Source organism: Staurois parvus, unplaced genomic scaffold (assembly GCF_062004578.1).
Source record: "Staurois parvus isolate SC_StPar_1 unplaced genomic scaffold, SC_StPar_1.0 ptg001754l, whole genome shotgun sequence".
Taxonomy (NCBI): Eukaryota; Metazoa; Chordata; class Amphibia; order Anura; family Ranidae; genus Staurois; species Staurois parvus.
Window position 1 is genome coordinate 333,320 of NW_028319550.1, and position 20,647 is coordinate 353,966.

At 52.4% G+C, this 20,647-nt stretch overlaps 1 long non-coding RNA gene across 1 annotated transcript; it reads left to right on the forward strand.

Annotated features, from left to right (window-relative positions):
* The first annotated feature begins 1,501 nt into the window (after nucleotides 1-1,501).
* On the forward strand, nucleotides 1,502-18,398 carry LOC149434397 (uncharacterized). The gene is made up of 3 exons (XR_016308661.1): nucleotides 1,502-1,801; nucleotides 3,592-3,722; nucleotides 18,254-18,398. It is a non-coding gene; the product is annotated as an uncharacterized LOC149434397 (long non-coding RNA).
* The last annotated feature ends 2,249 nt before the right edge of the window (nucleotides 18,399-20,647 follow it).

Sequence of the window (20,647 nt, forward strand, 5' to 3'; positions counted from 1 at the left end):
AGGCAGCAGAGTGTCGGTCACATTGTGGGTGTCATACCAGGATCATCCACGAGGAGGCAATGCGGTTTTATTTTAATTAATCTTAGGAGTCATACTAATTGTGGCCACAGGGCGGCAGTACTGATTATTGATAGTATTACTACGCATGCCCATGCCGCCATTTTGGTCTTCAGGAAGATGGCGGCTACAGCGGACAGGTCTCAGCGCACAGGTCACAGGGGACAAATCTTCAGGTTTTATTTCTTTATATAACATGCAGAACGAGGATCTCCTCAGCAATCGGTGATGGTGTCATCACATTCCCGCTATTCCCATCTCCGGGGTCGCGGTGTGAAGGATCGCATCTGTTTCCCCAAAGAAAAATGGCGTCCCAGTTCAAAACATATTAATCATCCAATAGGTATGGTGAGGGGCGGAGCCTAGTAACATTTCCCGCGCTTGTCATTGTAAATACAGTTTCTGTCAGTTTCGCTCAGCCCTCCATCATCCAATCACCTCCCTGGATTGTCTTCTCCATAATCATGCCGAAACCTGAGAGAATCTGGAAGAGAGGAATGTCTGTGATGGCGGCCATATTTCTGAAGGCTGTTCAAAATATCCGGTGATAACAGACACATCCACAGGGCGGCGACAAAGTACCTGTAATATAGAGAATCAAGCTGAGCGCTTCCAGGAGCGGCCAGCAGATGGCAGCTAAGTATGACGTACAGCGCATGCCCAGTCTGACGCCATTTTATAGTAGATATTTGTATCATCATTCGAGAAAATGGCGGTCACGGCAGACGGAAATGTTTTGTGTCCTGGGAGAGCAGCTGCCACTGTGTTGAGTCTTCAATAACATGTCCGATATCACAGACACTTTTTCATATTTTCTCTCCAGATTGCGGCATTATTTTGGATAAAACAAACCAGGGCCGTGATTGGATGCGGAAGGAGAGCTGAGCGAACTTGACAGAAAATGTATTTACAATAATAAGCACCGGAAAACATTTCCAGCTGCCGTAACCGCCATTTGCTCGAAGATATAATATATTTCCACAATAAAATGGTGTCGGATGGGGCATGCGCTTTACGTCATTCAGATACTTAGCTGCCATCTGCTGGCCGTTCCTGGAAGCGCTCTGCTTGAGTTTCTACATGACAGGTACTTCGTCGCCCCCTGTGGATGTGTCTGGTAGCACACGACATGACAGGACTGCGCTGCCACCTGCTGGCTGAGCCCGGAATGACTCCCAGCGGAGGTCTGACAGAATTATTCCTCCCGATACAATCGGCCGGGAAAGAGGAATTCCTGCAGTTTCATCATTTCTACAATACAAACAGAACTGATGTGTGGAGGAAGTTGTTCCTCACTGTCTGTCTTCAGTGGCCGCCATCTTATTGAAGACCATAAATTGCTATGTACCTGTCAATGATGGAGGCCCGGGCATGCGCAGTAGTATGTATGGTGGTACATGTATTAGTTTGTATACTATATCTTTATTTGTATGTCTTGTCAGACCGCCATCGTACTGAGAATGATAGAGAACTCCATCATTCCCTTCATGTCCGCCGGGTTGTGCGGCTCCGCCCCCTATCTTCCGATTGGCTCATCTCTAGCCTATGATAGATTGCTATAGGTGGGGGACACTAATTAGAAAGCAGCCAACCAGAAGGTAGGGGCGGTACACCGGTAATCATACAAGGTGACGTCATCTCCTTCTGCCCCACCCCCGGAAGTCGTTTTATAAAGCGGGCGGGAAAGTGATAATGGCGGGAGTGTCGTGTTCTCTGGGTGTGGCTGAGGAGGATGGAGCCTGAGGTAAAAATGTCTGCTATGAAACCTCCATATTGTAAAGTCCTTGTACTCCCCCCCCCCCCCCCGCCATACCCTGTACCCCCCCCAACACTGTACCCCCCTCACCCCCCCATACCCTATACCCCCTCTCCTCCCCCCCTCCACAGTCTTCGCCCCCCCCCCCTCCACAGTCTTCGCCCCCCCCCCCTCCACAGTCTTCGCCCCCCCCCCCCTCCACAGTCTTCGCCCCCCCCCCCCTCCACAGTCTTCGCCCCCCCCCTCCACAGTCTTTGCCCCCCCCCCTCCACAGTCTTCGCCCCCCCCCCCTCCAGTCTTCGCCCCCCCCCCTCCACAGTCTTCGCCCCCCCCCCCTCCACAGTCTTTGCCCCCCCCCCCTCCACAGTCTTCGCCCCCCCCCCTCCACAGTCTTCGCCCCCCCCCCTCCACAGTCTTCGCCCCCCCCCCTCCACAGTCTTCGCCCCCCCCCCTCCACAGTCTTCGCCCCCCCCCCCCTCCACAGTCTTCGCCCCCCCCCCCCTCCACAGTCTTCGCCCCCCCCCCCCTCCACAGTCTTCGCCCCCCCCCCTCCACAGTCTTCGCCCCCCCCCCCTCCACAGTCTTCGCCCCCCCCCTCCACAGTCTTCGCCCCCCCCCCTCCACAGTCTTCGCCCCCCCCCCCCCTCCACAGTCTTCGCCCCCCCCCCCCCTCCACAGTCTTCGCCCCCCCCCCCCCCTCCACAGTCTTCGCCCCCCCCCCCCTCCACAGTCTTCGCCCCCCCCCCCTCCACAGTCTTCGCCCCCCCCCCCCTCTCCACAGTCTTCGCCCCCCCCCCCCTCTCCACAGTCTTCGCCCCCCCCCCCCCCTCTCCACAGTCTTCGCCCCCCCCCCCCTCTCCACAGTCTTCGCCCCCCCCCCCCTCTCCACAGTCTTCGCCCCCCCCCCCTCTCCACAGTCTTCGCCCCCCCCCCCTCTCCACAGTCTTCGCCCCCCCCCCCCTCTCCACAGTCTTCGCCCCCCCCCCCCCCCTCTCCACAGTCTTCGCCCCCCCCCCCCTCTCCACAGTCTTCGCCCCCCCCCCCCTCTCCACAGTCTTCGCCCCCCCCCCCCCCTCCACAGTCTTCGCCCCCCCCCCCTCCACAGTCTTCGCCCCCCCCCCCTCCACAGTCTTCGCCCCCCCCCCCCACGCATTGTACCCCCCACGCCCACTTCCATGCATTGTACCCCCCACCTCCCTCCATGCCCTGTGCCCCCCCCTCCATACATTGTATCCCTCCTCACCCCCCCCCCCCCCCCCCAATGTATCCTCACGATGGGATTATGTACAGGCATGGAATAAGTTGTACTGGGGTCCTGGCGTGGGCCCTCTGGTACTATGGGGGGTTTTCAGGAAGTGAAGTTAGATCTCACAATCTGCATTGTTTGGGTTGGATGGTCTGGAGATATGGAGGCGGTCCTTGGGGATGATATCCAGGAGGCGGTCCTTGGGGATGATATCCAGGAGGCGGTCCTTGGGGATGATATCCAGGAGGCGGTCCTTGGGGATGATATCCAGGAGGCGGTCCTTGGGGATGATATCCAGGAGGCGGTCCTTGGGGATGATATCCAGGAGGCGGTCCTTGGGGATGATATCCAGGAGGCGGTCCTTGGGGATGATATCCAGGAGGCGGTCCTTGGGGATGATATCCAGGAGGCGGTCCTTGGGGATGATATCCAGGAGGCAGTAATTCCGCACACTGTGTTCAGCCTCTGTCATGTCAGGTTACTCCGTGTCTTCTGATGGTTCTCTCTGACCCGGAATATTGTCCCCTTTCAGCTGGTCTGAGGACAGAAGAGAGAAGCTGTGATCTGCCAGATGTCAGAGACGTCCCGTCATCTACAGAGCACTTCTCCTGGTAGGACGATGGGAAGAAGTGATGGAGCAGCGAGGACACCCGGAGACTTGAGGTAGGATGACTTCACAAGCACATGTCAGATACCAACCTCCTCGCTGCTGATCTTTGTGAACTATAACATGGGACTGAGCAGCGGCTGGGATTTACACTCACGGTCACCCAGATACCAGCCTCTTCATTACCGCTCAGCAGCTGAGACACTGTGATAGGCCGGAATTCGGGGGGGTTGGGGCTCCATGACGCTGAGTAAAGCATTTGGAAAGGCTGTTTTACAAAAAAGTAACAAATATACTTGCCTGCTCTGTGTAATAGTATTGCACAGAGCAGCCCCGAATGTCCTCTTCTGGAGTCCCCAGTCAGCATTCTAGGCTCTTCCTCTTTGTTTGACCCCAGTAGCAAGCCACTTACTGTGCGGCACCACTGCAGCTCATTCCTGAGCCATGCAGGGGGTGTCTATTGACACATACAGTGTAGCTTGGCCCCCCTTTGTTGGCTGGATTTGATTGGCAGCAGGAGCCGATGGCGCACACTCCTGTCTCTGTGAGCAGAGAGAGCAGAAAAGTGCTGTAAAGGGTCATAGACCTCGGGTAGGTATAAGGGGAGGCAGAACGATGACTACAATGTTTTACATTCATGCAGAGAATACAAAGTATAAAATGTTCAGTCTTTAGGATCACCTGAACCCTTCGCCAATGTCTGAGCTGCAGCACAATCCTGAGTATGAGAGGATGGGATCCCATTGTGTGCTGAGGAAACCGGGCCCAAGTCTTCCCTGCTTTATGTGAGCAAACAGGACTGAGCAGCAACTTAGATGTTGGTCCCCCTTTACTCTGCACATGTACAATGAACACACACACCGGACTGAGCAGCAACTTAGATGTTGGTCCCCCTTTACTCTGCACATGTACAATGAACACACACACCGGACTGAGCAGCAACTTAGATGTTGGTCCCCCTTTACTCTGCACATGTACAACGAACACACACACCAGACTGAGCAGCACCTTAGATGTTGGGCCCCCTTTACTCTGCACATGTACAATGAACACACACACTGGACTGAGCAGCAACTTAGATGTTGGTCCCCCTTTACTCTGCACATGTACAATGAACACACACACCGGACTGAGCAGCACCTTAGATGTTGGTCCCCCTTTACTCTGCACATGTACAATGAACACACACACTGGACTGAGCAGCAACTTAGATGTTGGTCCCCCTTTACTCTGCACATGTACAATGAACACACACACTGGACTGAGCAGCAACTTAGATGTTGGTCCCCCTTTACTCTGCACATGTACAATGAACACACACACCGGACTGAGCAGCACCTTAGATGTTGGTCCCCCTTTACTCTGCACATGTACAATGAACACACACACTGGACTGAGCAGCAACTTAGATGTTGGGCCCCCTTTACTCTGCACATGTACAATGAACACACACACCGGACTGAGCAGCAACTTAGATGTTGAGCCCCCTTTACTCTGCACATGTACAATGAACACACACACCGGACTGAGCTGCACCTTAGATGTTGGTCCCCCTTTACTCTGCACATGTACAACGAACACACACACCGGACTGAGCAGCACCTTAGATGTTGGTCCCCCTTTACTCTGCACATGTACAACGAACACACACACCGGACTGAGCAGCACCTTAGATGTTGGTCCCCCTGTACTCTGCACATGTACTGTGGAATTCCGGCCTCTTTATGCTGCACAGTCCTGTGTGTTCAGAGACCTTGGTCCGGCCTTACTCTGCCACATGCACACATCAGAACAGCTGCTTCCTTGTTGCTGCGCAGTCCTGTTTGTTCAGACACAGCAGCAAAGAGGGGCTGTCATTCCGTTGTGTAAAGCCAGGCCAATGTCTGCGCTGGTGCACATTGTTTGCTTAGGGTCAGGATATGTGCTTTTTATGTGTGTGCCCTTTGTTGGCTTGTGGTTTCGATTGCTGTTGTCTTCTATTGGTTATTACATTTTTTCATAATGTTTTAAGGGTCCAGAAGTTGGGATAGGGTGGCATCATAGTGTCAGTAATACTGTGTATAGTAACACAGGGGAGTCATACCAGGATCATCCACAAGGAGGCAGTAGTGTGACCGTGATATATGTATAGTAACACAGGACAGTCCTACCAGGATCATCCACAAGGAGGCAGTAGTGTGACCGTGATATATGTATAGTAACACAGGACAGTCCTACCAGGATCATCCACAAGGAGGCAGTAGTGTCATTGTGACGAGATCAGAAATATGATTTTATTTGGGATTTGTTGAATTTTTGTCTCTGTCAGCTGGTCTGCTTCGTTAAAATTTGGAGTTCCTGTGCCCCGAAGGGGGTGGGAGATGAGATTGATCTCAGCAGGGAGCGCAGACAGAATGGTGTCCTGTGGCTGTGAAAAGCCAGATGTGTCGGCACCGGGGGGGGGCTTGTGCAGAGCTTGAGTAATGATGGACAGAGCAGCTCATGGCTGCAGGCTTCGCTAGAAGATGCATTGAACTGTGCTTTGTGTACTGCTGGGACTTGTGGTTCTACATTGCCTGTGTGGTCTTGAAGCTGCGGCCAAGACGCAGCCCTCTAAGAAGATAGACAACATCTACTCACGGGTCTTCAGACTTCCTTTGCTGGGGCCACTGCTAGCTGGTGAGTCCCTGATTTGCTACCCTGTGCCCGAGGACTCAACCCTCTGCTCTGCCTGCTGGGTGCCACCTCGTGCTGAGGATCCAACCTGGACTTAATCCTTGCCCACCCGAGTTCTGTTGTGTGCCACCCCCTGTGCTGAGGATCCAACCTGGACTTAATCCTTGCCTGCCATTGCAGGTCTCACACCGGGAGCAGGGACGGGGACCGGGACCCTGCACAGGAGCCGTGATAGGAGCAGAGGCGGGGTTTACAGGCATTGAGACTGGCCCTGGCACCGGAACTGAAACCGGGTCAGGAGCACGGACTGCAGCCACACTAGAAGCTGGGCCCACACCGCCACTCCCTCTTTGCTAGATACATCTCTGCCACAGATGCCAGCCAGGTCTCCCTGCAAAAACAAAATGTCAGCTTCAACCCGGCTGAGAACATCAAAGGCCATATAACCACCCGCCGTAGATCGAATGCTTGCGACATTAATGGTCGCAAGCCGAATTGGAGCGGGTACCGCCATCTTTAATAATTGAAGTGGTCGTACTTTACTCCATGTAACTCAAGTCCTCCTCTGAATCAGAGGAGGCCAAGACCTCATACTTGTTTGAGAGGGGCAGGGTACCTTCCCCCGTCACCCCTCCCAAAGGAGAAACACCTGTAGCTCCCTTTTTAATTTTGAGGGACTTCCTTTTTCTTTCTTTCCCACTCACCCTTCCCTTTTGCAGCCTCCCCCGCACTCTCAACGACCGAGGGACTGCTATTGGTACCCATGGGCCCACCCCTAGGGTGTTTTTGAGCCCCCTGCCTGAGGTCCCAAGGTCCTGACCCTTTGCCTGTTCCTGCACCTGCTCGAGGGACTACCCCTCGAGGATCAGGAGGCTTAGCCTCCAGCGTCCCCCCCACCTCTCCCCACCCTCCCTGGGGGAAGGGATGTTTTCCGGGGAGAGGGGGGTAACAAGGGCTGCGGAAGAGGGGGGGATGTGGGGGGGAGGGGAGAGGGTGGGTGATGGGGGGAGAGGGAGGAAGGAACAGGGAGGCTTGTGGAGAGGCAGAGGAGGGGGGAAATTCTGTGCCGCTATCCAGAGCCAATTTCCCCACCTCATCTCTTTTGGACCGTCTTGGGGCCGGAACCAGGATTTCTTTGACTGGCCCCTGCACCCCCTGCTGGCCTTTTACCAGCTGCTCCACACCACCATCCTGCGATCCTGCCACCACCTGTTTCCTCCTCTCCAGGCACCTCAACTGGGACGGGGTTTTCCTCTTCACTGCCGGGTCTGCCCCCCGCAGAGGTTGCCTCTACCGCACTCGCTGGGGCCTCACCCGCCTGCCCACTTGATGACCCTGAGGTGTACCCCCTAAAGGCCCTAGGGCATCTACTGAAGGGGTGGCCCATCTCCCTGCATAGGTTGCAACAGATCAGGTGGCAACTCTCCGCCTGGTGTCCCACTCCATTACACCTAATGCACTGTGCCATGGTGCAATCTGCACTGAAGTGCGTGGGGCTCCCACATTTAAAACAGAGGCGGGGCTGCCCAGGGTAAAACACCAGGATCCTGTCCCGGCCAATAAACGCGCTAGGTGGCATGTGCACCACCGTGTGCCCCCCTCCTGTCAATTTTCACCCTGGCAGTCCATGCCCCAGTCCAAATCCCCTTCTCGTCCCGGCTCTTCACCAAAGGTGACTGTAACTTGCCATACCTCCCCAACCAGGTAGCAATATCTTCCGGAGGAAGGGACTCCGAACGAGTGTTTATTTCCTCCTGACGAGATAGGGCTATCACCCTAAAGTCCTTCCACTTCCCCCGGCCTCTTACCACCTCATAACGAGAGAAAATCCACTCCATCACCACTGGGGTGATGAAGCTTACATCGAACTCGGTGGTGTTGTGGGGATGAATCACAGCAAAGATCTCCGCCACCCTGAAGCCCAGTCCCAGGACCATGTCCACCACCTGGCCCCTACTGGGGCACTGACCCAACCCCTGAAACCTTAGTTGGATAACATTCCTCCTCTTACGTTCAGGGCCTCCTATCCCCCTGGACCAAACACTCCCACCATGGCCCTGCCCCCCCCCCCCCCCCCCCCCAGGATCTCTCGGAAGGCCTGGGCGCCATGCTGGCCGTAGAAGTGGTCCAACCTCACCTGCATGCCAGCCACCTTGGCAAAGGTTTTTTCCCTCCTTCAGTGCCGACAGCAGGCTGACTTCTTGTGACATACCTAGTGTCCTGGGGGGTTCCACCAGTAGGCTGGCTTCCTGTGACCCGCCTGGAAGCCTTGGGGGGTTCCACCACCCCTGCCTCAGCAGCCATTACTGGTGCCTGGCTGGGCACGATCCCCAATATCTCTGCCCTCCTGTCCCTCCGTACACTACCCAAGGGATCCGCCAACTCTGCAAGGACCCCCGCATTATCCACCAGGGTCTCCCACTCAACAGGCCACACAGGGGCAGGCGCCTCACCCGTGTCCGTGGGATCCACCACAACCCCTACTACCTCCCGCTGGGGTTCCTCTAGCTGTTTAATAAAGGACAGGGCTGGACAATCCTCCTGGAGGGGCCCTATAGCACAGTTCCTCCACACACTCTGTACCTGAGCCCCTGGCAGGCTCTCCTTACTTCAGGTTACCCCTCACATACAGCCTGTCGTGGAAAGTGAGCCAGGCCTGGTCCCTAAATTTCAAGGGAATCCATTCCAAATGAATCAACCGTAAACCCTCCCTCATAATATGGCCAGGGCAATCTTTCAAGGCCAGCAGTGAATGAAAGGCGGTCGCCACAACCCTCTCACCCAGGAGTTTCCTAGGGAGGGATCTGACCTCCCCCGCCATCGCCTGAGTAACTTCAGGCTCGGGGCCACATAAGCTGGGAGCTTAACATGCGGGCTTTTAACTAGCCCGCCACTCTCCCAACAGCTCAGAAAGGGTCTAAACCAAATCCTAAACCGTCCTACCCATGCGGGCGCTCTCTCTGCTAGCATGTTACTAAAGTTATGTTTTATGTTTAACTTCAGAGAAAGGAATACAATTGGGTTGACCATACCTAGGCCACCCTCCTGCCTGGATGAGTAGGTTACATCCCGCCTGACAAGGTTCAGCCTGTTCCCACATAAAATCTGGAAGAAATAGCTGAAAATCCTTGTATAGAGCGATTCTGGTAAGAGGCAAAGAAAGCTCCCATACAAAAAGATGGGAATCAGGAAAGTCTTAATCAAGTCAACCCTTTCCCTCAAGGAGAGCCGCCACCCCTTCCAGCATCTCACCTTGGCATCAGCCAGCCTGGCCTCCCAATTTGACTTGCTATAATCAGCAGGGCCGAAATTGATGCCTTAAACTTTTATACTCTGCTGAGGCACAGGGAAGGTGTCCGGAAGTGAAAAACTCTCACCTTCCCTACCCATCCAGAAGAATTCACATTTGTCCTGGTTGACCTTGGAGCCTGATGCCTCGGAATACTGATCCATTACTGAGACCACCTCCTGCGCCTCTTCAGTCCCAGAGATGAAAACAGAAACGTCGTCAGCGTAGGCTACGACCTTCGGTGACAGATCCCCAGTGGCACCCACCGACACCCCGCCCAACACTACACCATCCAACCTCCTAATAAAGGGGTCAATAGCGAAAGCGTAGAGCAGAGGGCTCTGCGGGCACCCCTGGCACACACCAGACCCAACCCCAAAAGGCTGCCCAACCCAGCCATTCACCAACGTGAAGCTCTCCGCCTCTTTGTACAATGTCTTAAGCCAGCTAATAAACCTCCCCCCAGGCCATACCGGTCCAGGAGATGCCAGAGGTACTCGTGATCGACTCGATCAAAGGCCTTTGCCTGATCCACTGCCAGCAGAAACTTCCCCCAGCCCTCAGCCTTACACCGCTCCAGAGCCTCCCGGACAGCTAACACCGCTGTGAAGGTGCTCCTGCCCCGGACCGAGCAATGCTGCTGGCGCGAAAGTAAATCTGCCACTGACAGGCGCCAGAGCAAGATCCAGAATCTTTCTATCATCGAGAAGGCTAATGGGGTGCCAATTCTCAATAGCCGAAGGATCCTTACCCTTTGACAGGAGAATTACAGCAGACTGCCTCATGAAGGGAGGGAGCGACCCCTTTTCCAGACAGCAATTCTAAACCTCCGCAAGGTGAGGTGCCAAGCTGGACTTAAAGGTTCTAAAAAACTCAGCTGTCAAACCGTCTGGCCCAGGGGTCTTCTTACTGGCCAAACTGTCAATGGCTTTGGACACCTCTGCTGTAATTTCCTCTGTCAAACTTGCAGACGAGACATTACCTTCTAAACCTGGTGTAGACTCCAAAAAGCTCAACATCCTTTTCCGGTCGAGGTGCTTCTCACTCAGGAATCTTCATAAAAGGACCTAGAGACCTCCAAGATTCCTGACCTGGATCTTGTCAGGGACCCCATACTATCCCTCAAGCCAGAGACCGTCTTAATCGCTGCACTCTGCTTACAGTTCTGAAAAGGTTAGGCGAGTGGTACTTTCCATAATCCCTCTCCAGAACCAGAGGCGCGCCGGTCGTACTGGTACTTCCTAAGAAGAAGCTTCACCTCTGAGATTGCCCCTGAATCTCCACCGCTAGAAACAAGGCAGTCGAGCTTCCTCCGCAAACGCTGTTCGGCAATATATTTAGCTGTTTTTCTTTTCCCTATGGCCCTGAAAAATCTGCCGATCCGCATCTTGGTAAGCTCCCACCACTCCGACTTACTGTTGCAGAAAGCCAGCACAGTCTCCTGAGCCTGAAAGAACGCCTCAAAAGATCGTCTCACCTCCTCGTCTTCCAGCAGAGCCGAATTCATTCTCCAGATGCCCTTCCCTCTCAGTGGCGCATCTGAAACATTCAAAGTCACAGTAAGTAAAAGGTGATCAGAAAACTCCACCGCCCGACACTCGGGGGCCGAGAAGGCAGAGTCCTCCTTCAAAAAAAAACCTATCCTACTCTGACAATTACCTCTCCTATACGTGAAACCAGTGCTGTCCGGGTTGCGCCTAACCTGGACGAGGCCGGGGAGATAACTTTATTCTTCCCTCTCCCTCTTACCTTCGTCCAACCCACCTCCACCACCGGACCCCCAACAGGATCCCCTTAACAGCCTCTTCCTTCCCCTCCACCTTCTCGCCTACCCCAGCACGACCCCTCCAGCGCCTCCTGGGCAGTAACACTGGTGGGGGGACCACCCTAGGTCCGGACATACCAGCCCCTTTAGCAGCCTCTTTCAATTTTGACCCTGGGGGAACAGACACAGCAGGGGGTTTAAACACCACAGGGGCAGGGGAACACAGACCCACAGACTCCACAATGACAGACGCAATATCTGCAGGGGCAACAGACACAACAGGAACCACAGGGGAGACACCTTCCTCTACTACTGCCGGACCCAATCTTTGCCTGCCTCCATCCTCGCCAATTCCGCCACCACCTCTGACTGGTCGTGCGGGGCCTCTGGGCATTGAGTGTACGCATGCCCCAAACGCAAGCAAAGATTACATCTGATCTCGTTGCAGTCTTTCGCCACATAGCCCACCTCCTGGCAGAGAGAGCACCGCAAGACCGCACAGGATGAGGCAAAGTGCGACTTGCTGCCCCCCCTGTGACAGAGCCTTGGCTGCCCAGCATAGAAAATGATTAATCTGTCACGGCCTATAAAGGCCGAGGAGGGAATGTGCCGCACAACATTTTCTGATATCCCCAACCTCATTGTGACCATCCACCTGTCCAAATCCCCCTATCATCATTGATCTTACCCAAAGGGCCTAAGACTTCCCCATACCGCCGTAGTCAGATCAAGATGTCTGCAGGGGGGCTGGACTCATTTCTGACCAGGATCGTGATATTTTTGACCAAGGGCTGGCGTGACACCACATTGGGGACTAAACCTGCCCATCTCTCAGACCCCTTCCATCTATCATCATACTTCTGCCAAAATATGTCAAGAGTATCACTCCTGACAAATGACACATCGTACTGTTCCCAATTCCACCGGTGCAATAAGGGCAAAGATGTCGCTAGCGTTAAACCCCATCTCCAATAGGCAATCCACCAATTCCCTCCTAGGGGGAGCACCCTGGCCACACCATTTGAGCTGTACCACATCCCTGCGCCTCACAGGCCTTGAGATGGCTGCCCTCACAGCCGCTGCATAACTAGGGCCACCCGACCCAGAACCATGGACAGGGGCCCCAGCAGCTGCAGCATAGCTTACTGCAGCCGACCCTGGGGCAGACACAAGGGCACCAGCAACCACCCCCCCCCCCCTCCGCCCACAACAGCCAGGCACTGGGGCATTTTCAGCCACAGCTTTCTTTCCACCCTTGGCAACAGGGCCAGACCCAGGGACACCATCCACAGCTGCATTGCCACCAGCCTTTGCAAGCTGGCCAGGCACAGAAGCATTATGGTAGTGCCTTAATATTTTTCTCCCCTTGCAGGGACTGACCCAAAAGCATTACCAGGTACAGCACTACCATCCCCTCCAGCCTTAGGAACGGCACCACAGGGGGCATCCACCACCACACTACTCCCAACCCCAGAGCCCTGGCTGGGCACCGTGACCCCACTGACAAGTACCGGCCACTGACTGAGGCAGAGCAGAGACAGGGGATGGGACACCCGGGATGACCACAGGGGCACCAGGCATAGACCCAGGGGCACCAGAGAGGAGGGCAGTGGGAACACTCAGACCTTACAGCAATGTCCTCCACATCTACAATTGTCCCACCGTCCATCCCTGAGTCCACAGGGTTACCAACCAATACTGCACCTGCCACACCACTATCTTGCACCGGCCCAGATGACAGGCCCACACCAGTGACCTTCTCCGGCAGCCTCTGTAGCTTCACAAACACTGCCTTCTCGATTTGCCCTTTGCTTCAGAGGCTGGGGGACCCCGACCTCCTCAGGACCCTCCACATCCGAGTCACCCGACCCGAATTGGAAGCACCTCCCGTGCAGCAGTGACTCCAGCTCTTGGACAAACTTCATGGCTCCTGCTGCCTCCACCTGGGAGCCCCAATTGGGCGGCTGCTGACCCGGGGGGGGACAAGCTCCAACTCCTCCGCCCCCTCCGGTATTTGCTCCGGCAATGCTGCAAGCTGATCCGGCGTGGCCATGCTAGGACTGCCGGATCCGCCCCCCCTGCTGAGTTTGTCTCCGTCTCTTTTGTAGGGGCCGCACTCGCTGGGGACTCACCTGCTGGAATCTCGCCCGCCTGCCCAGCTGACAATCCTGAAGTATACCCCCTAAAGGCCCGGGGGGCACCTACTGAAGGGGTGGCCCATCTCCTTGCACAGGTTGCAACAGATTAGGTGGCATCTCTCTGCCCGATGCCCTACTCTTACATCTAATGCACCGCTCCATAGTGCAATCCGCGCTGAAGTGCGTGGGACTCCCACACTTAAAACAGAGTCGGCGCTGCCCAGGATAGAATACCAGGATCCTCTCCCGGCCTATAAATGCGCTGGCTGGCATGTGCGCCACTGTGTGCCCCCTCCTGTCCAACTTCATCCTGGCAGTCCATGCCCCATTCTAGATGCCTTTCTTATCCCGGCTCTTTACTAAGGCAGACTGCAACTGGCCAACCCTCCCCAACCAGGTGGCTATATCCTCTGGAGGAAGCGATTTCATTCCGGACAAGAACAGTAATGTGTTTAATCTCTTTCTGGCGAGATAAAGCAATCCCCCTGAAATCTTTCCACTTTTACCAGCCCCTTACCACCTCAAACCGAGAAAGGAAAAACTCCATCACCACTGGGGTGACGAAACTCACGTCAAATTCATTGGTGTTATGGGGGTGGATCACAGCGAAAATTTCCGCCACCTTAAACCCCAGATCGAGGACCATATCCAGCTGCAATAGCGCCAATGAACGCCGTACCTGCTCCCTCCGAGCCACTGTCCACATCCGGGTCTGCGGCCACTGCAGACTCCGCCCCCCGCGTGGACTGGAAGTGACGTCAGATGCCGATCGCGCGGGCGCTATCTTGGACAAAAGGCCATCCACGGCTGGCAGGGACACAACCCCCCGCCATCTCTGGCTCCACTGCCGGGGAAGACGGGAACAGCAGTACGAGCCGCCATGCTACCTGGCTCGTCCTGCTCCATCACCTCCAACTTCCAACTCTCCCAGCTTACCTCCCTGGAGCGCGGACCCGGACAAGGATTCACCGCCAGGGCACTCCTTTGCTGGTAAGATCACTTTTGGCTCCTTTGTAATCTCTACACACAGACATCCTAGGGAGCAAGACCACGGGGGTCCTCACCATTCCTGTTGACCCTTTCACCCCAGGCACCACGGTTGGGGTTCCCACCACCCCTGCTGAGGAGGAAGGGCTGCAGGTCTCCCTGGGTTTCACAGGGGTTCCTTTGATTGTTCATACCATGGGTCGTCTTGGTCTCTTCCTGTCGTACTGCTGAATTTGCATTCCCTTTGTCTTTACCGCCTTTCTTGCTCACCACCTCTTGCTTTTTTTTTTTTTTGGGGGGGGGGGGCACTGGACACATCCACTGCCCAGGTTTCTGGAGCCACGGGGGGTCCCACCACCCCTGATGAGGTAGCGGCGACAGACCCTCTTGGCTTTGCAACCAGGCAGGTATGAGCATCAAGGTCCACAGGGGGCTCCACCATCCCTGATGAAAAGTCAGTGGTTTCTCCAACCATAGTGACTTCACCTCCCTCTTTAGTAGTTAGGGCCACAGGGGGTTCCTCCACTCCTGGGGGAGCAGCAGCAGCCCCTTCCGGCTTCACAGCTGAATAGCCAGACCTGCAGGGGGTCCCACCATCCCTGTTGCAGTGGCAATAGCTGCTTCCGGCCTTGGCGCCAAGTTCACCTCCCCCTCCTGTGTGGAAATCAGGGCTGCGGGAGGTCCCACCATCCCTGGTGAGGCAGCAGTACTGCTCTGCTTGGGAGCCAGGTTTGTTACAGGGGGTCCCACCATCCCTGGTGAGGCTGCCGTATTCTGCTTGGGAGCCAGGTTTGTTGCAGGGGGTCCCACCATCCCTGATGAGGCAGCAGTATTGCTCTGCCTGGGAGCCAGGTTTGCAGCAGGGGGTCCCACCATCCCTGGTAGAGCGGCAGAAGCCCCTCCTGGCTTTGCCGCCAAGTTGGCTACACTTTCCCTCGGCTCAGAACCCACGGCTGCAGGGGATCCCACCATCCCTGGCTGCACAGTTGTAGCCAGGGCTGTGGAGTCGGAGGAAACTTTGGGTACCTGGAGTCAGTCGGCAAACAATGCTCCGACTCCGATTAAATTTAAATTGGAATTAAAAAAAAAAAAAAGCAAGTTTAAATGTCCCAATTCACAAAAAGTTCTAATTAATGACTTCTCTACTTCTCTCTATCGTTAGTGATGTGGCCAGAATAGTGACTGCAATGCCACCCACCCGTCAGTGTCGAAAGATTATTTTCAGCCCTAAAATAATAAAGTCTGACTTATGAGCCTCTCAGGATCTGGCAGAGGCAATTCTCTTCCTTCGAACTCTACATTCCATTGATGTGCATTTGCTGAGCCTAGAACTACATTTCAGGATGAATATAAACCATTTCTAGGTTTTACAGATTGTGTTTTTGGTTCATATAGATAAGCTTTGTTTTTGTTCTAAAACAACCAAATAATGTGGTTTGTATTCCTGGACTGGTGAAGTTCCTGAGGTTTCTGCTGCTACTATCCAGCCACTTGATTGATTAATAAAAAAATTAATAAAACTTTGTTTTCATTGTGTTTGTCTTTTGCTTAAACTGTTCAATACAGTAGACTGTTGGCTCCCCAGCCAGTAGTCCTGTGTAATGACATGTATGTTGCCTTTCTTTCCTTCAAGGAATGTATAAAATACATTCGCATATTAATACAGAGGAGTCGGGGAGTCGGAGGTACACAAAACTGAGGAGTCGGAGTCAGAACATTTATCTACCGACTCCACAGCCGTGGTTGTAGCAGCCGTGCAGACTTCACCTCCTCCTTCCTATGCCGGTGGGGCCATTCTTCTAGCGGACTGGGTACCCCGTTCGTTGGCCCCTGCATTCTTACCAGTATGCCCCCCCAAAAAGTCCCATTCCCCTTGTCCATGCTTGCGCTGGTACAGGAACACCCCCCAGAATCAATTGGCCAAGGGCTAATGTCCAGCCTACGTCCATATTCCCATAAATTGAGGACCTGGGATATGGATGTTGTGATTCGTATGGAGCCAATTCTATTGACTGACGGATTGCGGACTTTCTCTGACTTGCTCCAGTCGCAGGATAATTCTTGGTAAAAGTTTTATTTCTCTTTTATTTTATAGTCAATAGCCAATTATGTCTTCTTGTATTTTCTGTAACTTTTTATACTTTGTACATATTTTATGCACTGCCCACTTTCGGGATATTAAATCATAAAATTAAGAAGTGACTTCTGGGTACTAAGCTCGGGCTCATATCTCCGGAGAGATTGTATTGTATTGCAGTGTCTTTATACGCTCGGTCAAGTTCATTGCCAATCTGTGTGCACATGCATTGCGTGTTGGCAGATTGCATGCAGATTGTAAAGGTAACAGGTCTGCCAGACGGAGATCTGTGTGTGTGTGGTGGCCCAGCATGCCAGTAAAACTGTTGGGTGGGGGCAAGCTACTGTTTGTGGTGTGTCTGGTGTGGGGGGGTGTGGACAGTGGAAGAGTGATTAACACTGGGGTTCTAGCTTGTACGATAGCTGGAGGAATCCTAGAAGGGTGTGCGATTGCTAGGCTGCTCCTCAACCCTTAGTGTGCACCAGATTGTATATAAGATTCGTGTCTGCCTGTGTGTGTGGTCAGCCAGCTGGATTGGAGTGGAGTCTCCCTCTAATGGTGGCCAGAGGCAGTGCGGGCTGTGAAAGTATATCACGACCGGTCTTCTATACTTATATATATTCAGATCAAGTCCCCCTTATTCCCTCTTACCCCAAGTCATGGCCACACTTGCGCCCTCCTCGGTTAGCTAGTCGCTGTGGGTGTGGGTTGGATCCGTGACATATCTACTTTGTTGATGGATCGTGTAAAAAGAATGATATGGGCACAAATCAAATGGTATGCCGTTGTAACACATGACCAGGTTGTTGAGGCAGGTAAACTATCTAGTTCTTAGCCCAACAAGCAGAGATCATAGCTGTAACAAGGACATGTGACCTAGGTAAAGGGAAAAAGGTGAACATATACACAGACAGCCAATATGCCTTTTCCACCATACATGTGTTTGCACAACGATGGAATAACAGAGGTATGGTCACATCAACAGGCAAACCCATTGTACGCAGAGATCTCATTCTGGCCCTGTTAGACATCGTACAAAAGCCAAGTCAAGTAGCTATATGCCAATGTGCAGCACATAAGAAAGGTACAGACCCAATCACATTAGGGAATGCCCTAGCAGACAGAGCAGCAAAAGAGGCAGCTGAAGGCAAACAAGAAATACACTCCTATCTGGCAGAACCAGCAGAAATGCAGAAAGCAATAGATGAAACATGGCTGATGGAAATGCAAGGGTCAGCACCCGGGACTGAGAAACAAAAATGGTTATCAAAAGGGGCCGTACAGGTAAAAGGTATCTATACAAACACAGATGGTAAACCTATCTTGCCTACTTCATTGTTTAGTAATATTGACCTAAAAAACCCCACTGTGTCCATCACCCACAGTCTGCAGGCACTGTGGAAAGACATAACAGTACTATAAATAATAAACTAAGAAAGCTAATGGAGGAGACTGGGGAAAAACTGGGTTCAGTGTCTGCCAATAGCTTTATTGAGCATGAGAATAACCCGCACAGCAAAAGGGTTGTCACCTTATGAGGTGCTGTATGGTAGACCATACTACATTCCACAGCTCAAGCCATTTGCTAGGGAAGATGAAGAAATGGATTGCGAACTAGCAAACTACATGAGAAAATTACTGATGTCTAAGTAAGTCTTCTCTCCAAACTCTTACAGGTCAAGAAACACCAACCGAGTAGGACACGCTTCTCCAACCAGGGGATTGGGTTTGGATCGATATAATCAAGAGAAAGCAGTGGTCAGATCCAAGGTGGGAAGGGCCCTATCAGGTACTGTTGTCCACATCCACAGCAGTCAAAATAGCAGAAAGAGTACCTCGGATACAACTTTCACATTGCAAGAGGGCAAGGAACTTAGGGTCAGACCAGGGAACGCCCACGGAGCCTTGAGTGTAAGTCCGCCTACAAAGGGGAGTGACTCCAATAGGGACCACCCGTCTCAAACCCGGTGAAGAAACATGGCACAATATAGGCTCACAGAGGCGGTAAAACCGCTTAGGGAAACACAACTGCTAGAACCAGGATACTTTACCAAAACATGGACAGGTCGATTCCTAATAGGGATGATGACAGTGGGAAGCATTGTAACATTAGTACTAATACTCTGGTGTATTTTTTTATTCTGTTTTTGGATCTTGAGGTTTAGATTCCAAAGGGAATTGACAAAAGGCCCAAACGGTGACCTGATAATCACTATAAATGAAGGACCCATCAAAGCAGTCAAATTTGACGCATGCCAGGTGGTAGAATGCCCACACAATTGGATACTTAGATATAGCAATTAGGAAAAGTATGTGTGGAGCTGCCACCTGTTCTTTGTGGTCTGAAGTACGGTGGACTACAGATTTAGATGGTTACCTAACCTCTTCAGCTCAGGTTCCCCCACAAAAAGGTCTAGTGCAACGTTTAAGCTTGCATAAGTTACCACCACAGGGGGATGACTATAATCAACTGTTACTAGTCTTGTGATCTGCAACAAGGGAGGATTCTGAAACCTATAAGTTAGGTATCCATATACTCCTGGGAAAAGATGCAGTGGGAACAATACAGATTCAAGTGCTTGGGAAAGGACAAGTTGCACCCCCAGTCACCAGCATGCCACTAATAAAGCTCCGCCCAGACCTGTTCAAAACTAACTTTACTTACAAAGAATAAAACTAACTTTACTTATAAAGAACAGTTAAGTATAGAAACAGGGTTTGGGGATAAGAATGAGTGGATAGAATGGGTCAGTTGGACAACCAAGACCAAAGGGCTGGGAAACTGTATCTCGAGTGCCAACTCACGGCCTCAGCTAGCGACTGTCCCTTTCCTGACTGACGAAACAAACCTGACCTGTATAATAAGAATGTTTAAGGAAAACATCACAAATACTGAGTGCAAGGAGGAGCGGAAATTGTATTTACCCACCAGGATGCCGAGCATACCTCCCTCTGTTAGAGCAAACCCAGGAACTTTCACCAGCTTTGTTCACCATCATTCCCATTGTACAATGTATTTCAAACATTCCCTGGGACCTGATACTAATTATGAGAAAAAATTAACTACATTTTCAGGTGTCAGAATTACCCTAAAAACTTTGTATTGGAATCAGGAAGGAAATAGCATGGCCACCTGTCTCCTTCCTGATGAAGTATTCAAACTTTACAGAGAGCACTGTACCCCATGTGTCAATCACTCGGAATACTTCGGTGGAGTGGTATGACTGGGTACACATGACACCTGAGCAACAAAAAGCAAAGGGAATTCAGTCTTGTAACCTTAACTGGGTCACACAATGTACATCAGGAGGGAATCATGAAAAAGAATGATTGGTCCTCTTGACCCGGGAGGAAGAGGGTGCACTAAAAAAACATCCTCGACCACCTTTGGTGAAAAGGAAAGGGTGATGTAGGACTAATTAAAACAGCAAGTGAAGTACAAATCGCCCCCAAAAGTACTATGAGACCACATCAAAAACTGTACCCTTTGAGAAAAGATGCAGAGGTGGGGGTGGATCCTGTAATCAGAGAACTGTTGGACAATGGTATAATCATAGAATGTCCAGATTCACCCGGCAATACACCTTTGTTTCCTGTCAAAGAGCCACAAGGAGGCTGGAGACTCGTTCAGGACCCGCAGGCAATAAAAGCAGTGGTGCCACGGGCTCCAGTAGTGCCTGACCCCCATGTCCTCCTGAACGATCTGCTCTCCTGAGGATTTACCCCCCTTCCTGACCACGCCTCTTTTTGCTACTCGGCGCTGCACTAATTCAACTGATAATTGTGCGGTCACGCAATGCTGCACCCAAACTAAATTTACGTTCTTTTTTTTCACACAAATAGAGCTTTTTTTGGTGGTATTTGATCACCTGTGTGCTTTTTAATTTTTCATGCTATAAAAAAAGCCGAACATTTTGAAGAAAAACAATATTTTTTTCTTTCAGCTATAAAAAATATATTGTAAACTCAGTTATAAATTTATGTCAAAATGTATTCTGCTACTTTGTCTTTGGTAAAAAAAAAATCCCAATAAGTGTATATTGATTGCTTTGTGTGAAAGTTATAGCGTC